This window comes from Carya illinoinensis, chromosome 4, assembly GCF_018687715.1.
Source record: "Carya illinoinensis cultivar Pawnee chromosome 4, C.illinoinensisPawnee_v1, whole genome shotgun sequence".
Taxonomy (NCBI): domain Eukaryota; kingdom Viridiplantae; phylum Streptophyta; class Magnoliopsida; order Fagales; family Juglandaceae; genus Carya; species Carya illinoinensis.
In genome coordinates, this window is record NC_056755.1 from 25379355 (window position 1) to 25384279 (window position 4925).

Consider the following 4925-nt stretch of genomic DNA (forward strand, 5'->3'; position numbering starts at 1 on the left):
TTTTATTTTCTTAGAGTGTTTAAGTTTAGAGTGTTTAAGTTTTATTTTATTTTCTTTCGTTTTATGTTATTGTGTGGTTTCATTGTATTTGATTTTAATTTTATTCGGAACGATATTTCCATAGTATTTGTATTAAATATGTTTGGCTTGGGATTCAATGAGTAGCTCATAACTGTTTGGGGTTGGATTTTCTTCAAGATTATGGATTTTAAATGATTAACTTGATAGATTATATTTCATTTTACAATTGGGAAGGATTAAAATTCTATGTTCTTGAATTTGATCAGTCGTAGACGTGAAGGCACGATTGATGCTTGAACTTGTAACAAGATCTTGATAGCTTTCTTGCACTTCTACAATTGATATAAAATCTGTCAAGCACCTTGATTATACTGAAAAAGCGTGCTTATTGTTTATTTAACCGATCATAATCTCTTGAAACGAGAAAATGGTTGAGAGAAAAACTTAGAGGCAAAACCAATTTCAAATTAGAAATGAGCGAAAATTGCATCCCGAGTATTTGTTCTATTGTTTTTCCAATTTCAACTTTTACGCATTTTCCTTGGGTTGTGGAATGAGATTTAATTTATTTTAGATTCTAGATCGTTGCAATATTTTGTGATTGATTGATGATTTCACTATATTACTAGTCGGATTTAAATTAAAAATAGATTACGGCTCTTGCTCTTGTTTTGTTGTTGACGTAAGGCACAGCAAAAGCTTGAACGGAACGTGATTTGTTTAGGATTCAAAAACAATAGATTGAAACTCTTGCTCTTGTTTTGTTGTTGACGTAAGGCACATCAAAAGCTTGAAAATTATCAAGGCTTCTCTCGATTGTTTGTTAATGTGTGTTCGGCTAGTAAAATAGAAAATCCCTTAGGAAAATATTGCAACAAAAACTTGAACTTAATCTTTTTATCTTCCGTTTATCAATGCCTTGACTGGATTGTTAATCGAGAAAATTATCTAGAATCCGAAATAAAGAGAGTCTCAAACCCAACCCAAGTTTTCGTTAATTTGTTTTTCAGAAACTCCAATTTCAGTTTCGATTGTCTTTTTGCATTTCTTTTTATTTTCACCTCTTATAATCGACACCATGTTACCCAAAAACCAAAAAAATCTCATAAATGCTTTGATAACCCATTGTCCCTGTGGAATACGATCCTGGACTTATCCTTGATACAACTTGACACTTCTGCACTTGGAAGCACATTCTCGAGACGAGTCAAGTTTTTGGCGCCGTTGCCGGGGACAACTGGTGTTTATCAGAGCATTCATCTACTGCTGAGAGGACGTTCGTGGAGCTGTGAATCTCTTCACAGCCTAGGTGACTTCTAAATTTTTTTTTTCTTTCTTTCGCTTTGTTTATTTTTCATGGTCTTTGATTTTCTGCTCCTGTTTGTATGACTGGTTGGGTTAGAATCCATACATCTCGATTGTTTAGGACAGAATCATTGACATCTGTTAGCTCTGCATAATCTTCTAATCATCATCAGACACTGATAGCATCATGGCTGAAAATGAGAAACATGATAGAGAAATGAGGAATCCAAATAGGACACTTCGAGAATATCTTCAGCCTGTTAGAACTAGCACACCCTCATGCATAATTCAACCTTTGAATAAAACGGTGCATTAGTAGACACTGTAGATAGTTGAAAATATAGTTGGGTCCGTCCGTGATCTGACAAGTGGGGCTGTGAAATTTGAAAGTGAAAAAAATAGTTAGATCCGTCCGTGACCCGACAGGAGTGGCTGGAGATTTGAAAAAAAAAAAAAAAAAAAAGATCACATGATGTTGTTGGAAAACGGGATTTGAGGCTCCGAGCTGTCATATCACCGAAATCACATTATCCTTGACGTGGATGACAGCTCGTCTGGTTCATTGTACTACCTCTATAAAATCAGTCGTGAACTCCATCAAATCCGCATCAAGTTTTCATTCTCGTCTCCAGAAACTCATCTGCATTTTTTTTCAACATTCTCGTGTTTAAAACCTTCTATTTTTCTATCAATGGCTCATTCCTCAAACATTCCTCAAGATCAATCCATGAGGCCTTCTGCATCCCAACCGCCTGTTCTTTCTGCAGCCACCATTAGTGCCGTGCTACAACTAGAAAACAATAGTATGGCTAATAGGTCGGACCAAGATGCTATCTACGACCTGGTGAGTCTTGGGACTCGCTATTCATCCTCCATTGTGGCTTTTTCCCAAAGGGTACAAGCCAAAAACAATGAGGTTGAAAGGCTGAAAGAACAAATCGTTGTACTTCAACGAATTTCTCAAGAGGCCCACATAAGGGAAGGAATCGAACGGCAGAAGAATAGACATTTGAAGTCTCTTTTAGATTCTTCATTTCGCTTGCCAGCTCCCATGGCTAAGGATGACCTGATGCTGTATGAAGAGCATGAGCGTCTCAAACTTGAGGCTAAAAACCTCAAGTTTATGTAAAAAAAAAAAAAAAAAATTCTTTCTTGCTTGTTTTGTATTTTGTTTATTTTGTTTTGGGTCCACTACTTTGGAGGATCCTGCGTATCAGAATTAATTTCTGAATCATCATTGTATATACCATATGTGTTGTTTTGTTTTTCTTTCTTTTGTTTTCTGTTATGTTTTTAACTTTGACAGAAATCTACTCCTTTTGTGCACTCAAATATCTCAAGTGAATTTGTTTCCTCTCTGTTTAATCATGATTGTATAACATACATCATCGGATATTCATTGCTGAACATTGAGGACAATGTCACATTTAGTTGGGGGGAGGGTTTTCTGTTAATTGTGTTCAATTCCTTTAAAAAATAAAAAAAATAAAAAAAAAATAAAGAAAAAAATGAAAATAGAAAAAAAAAAAAAAAAAAAAAAAAAATTAAAATAAAATTTGTGAGGTGCACGATTAACACACACTTCTGGTATTTTTGTTAGATTTGAGTATCTTGGTGGAGTAGTTGAGCGGAATTATTTTGTGAAGATTTATTTTCAACCTTAAGCATAGAACATGACTTATGATGCATCATATTTTGTTGAGGAGTGACTTGAAACACCGGGATGCGATATTTACAAAAATGAGAATTAGTATAATTTATATAGAATGAAGGGCAAGTTTTTGAAAGAACATTTTGCACATGCTTACACTTGTAGTGTTCCTCATTAATGTTCATTGATTTAAAACAGGAGAAGTAAACTGCAGGACTACCGAGCCTTATATAAAAAAAGAAAAAAAAAAAAAAAAAAAAAAAGAAAAAAAAAAAATCGTGTAATTTTTCCTGAATAAAGGGCTAGAAACAGTTACCCAAAACTTTGGGGGTTGAATGTTCAACCTTTAAACAGAGTTGGCGTGAAAACTGCTAGACCCTTAGGCTTTGAGGTAGTTAGAATCAATAATGATTAATCTTAAGGTTGAAAAATCCTATGATAAATCATGTTTATTAGTGAGGAACACACAGTAGTTTAGCCACACACACATCCGAGTTCTGAAACATTTGCCCTAATTCTATGTGAACAATTGTTGAGACTTTTCTTCTGGATATAACTCCTGATGTTGTATAGTCACGAATCAATTTTTTGTGAGAATTCAGAATTATGTTTGATTGTTTTTGTTTGAATTTCGAGCTTTATGCAATATTCATCTCAATTAATTTTCACTATTTTGCTCAAGGATTAGCAAAAAGCTAGTTGGGGGGTGTGATTGAGCTGAAATATTGCATATTTTAGCTATTTAAAACCAATGTTTTTTTAAATTCATCATGACATTATTATTGGTTTTAGATGGAAAAATAGTTAATAAGCATAAATACGAGTTATGATTTAAATTGATTAAAAGCATGAGTTTATGCTTAATTTTATAACTATAATTTAATGAGACAATATTTCCTCACATATATAGTTTATTTGTGCTAATCTATTTTTCTTTTAATTTATTTTTTTCTTTGAGTGTTATTTTGATTTTCAGTTCAAATAAATCCAATTGGAACTGTTGACCGAAGAGAAAGACCTTCATCTGTCTTGTTGTTCTCAACCAATCCGATTCCAAGGTTAAGGATGGCTAACTGTGTGTCAGATGCTGTACATGTTGAAGATGGAGTTGATCACACCCATTCTACTATTTAATCATATGATGACGATAATTTAATCATATGCTCAGTTACAAGTTGATGTCAAAATCCAAATGAAAAGGGCCACTTGGTCACTCGGACACCACATGCTCACATGCGAGGATGAACGAGCTTGCTTTACTTTTGTTTTCGAGTAGCAGCTGGGGGACATAGAGAGATTCGGTGGGAGAATGAGTGGGGTGTGCTGATTAGAATAGAGAGAAGTGTTAGCTGAGGCTGACTCATTAAAGCCGATGGGAAGAGAACGTGAACCGAATCTTGAGTGGAGAGAAAAGAAGATGGTAATGATTCCCTTGAGTGGAGAGAGTGGGACGGCTGGTGTGCAATTCTTGCTTTACTTTCGAGGGGAGAGCAGAATTTTGGTGGGAATTGCTTTACACACGGCTACTTGAGTGGAGAGAGTGGATGAGTGGCTTGGTTCGGCTGGAAACTTTGAGGTAAGTTGCAGCTGGGGGACAAGGAGAGAGAAATCGGTGGAACAAAAGAAAAGATGATGATGTTCACATAGTAAATTCTAAAGCTGCTGCAGCAAGAACATTCGGATCTCACACCATGGGCCACATGCAGCACATGCCAAAACCGAAGCTCAGCTCATCATGCATGACAACAATTCAGACATCATTCGGCAGGGGCCACGGCTTGAGTGGAGAGAGGCTTGAGTGGATAGATGAGTGGAGAGACCGAGAGCATGATTTTGCTTTCCATTTCTCTTTCGTTTGAGTGGAGATTGATAAAGTGGAGAGAAGCACTATACGGAAAGTGGTAGAGAGGGAGAAATGAGTGAGTGGAGTAAGTGATATGTGCTGATG

The 4925-nt window shown here is 35.7% G+C and overlaps 1 long non-coding RNA gene across 1 annotated transcript; it reads left to right on the plus strand.

The window, feature by feature from the left end:
* The first annotated feature begins 902 nt into the window (after positions 1-902).
* LOC122306762 lies at positions 903-4422 on the plus strand. Its single transcript, XR_006241509.1, has 2 exons — positions 903-1330; positions 3954-4422. It is a non-coding gene; the product is annotated as an uncharacterized LOC122306762 (long non-coding RNA).
* Positions 4423-4925: the final 503 nt, after the last annotated feature.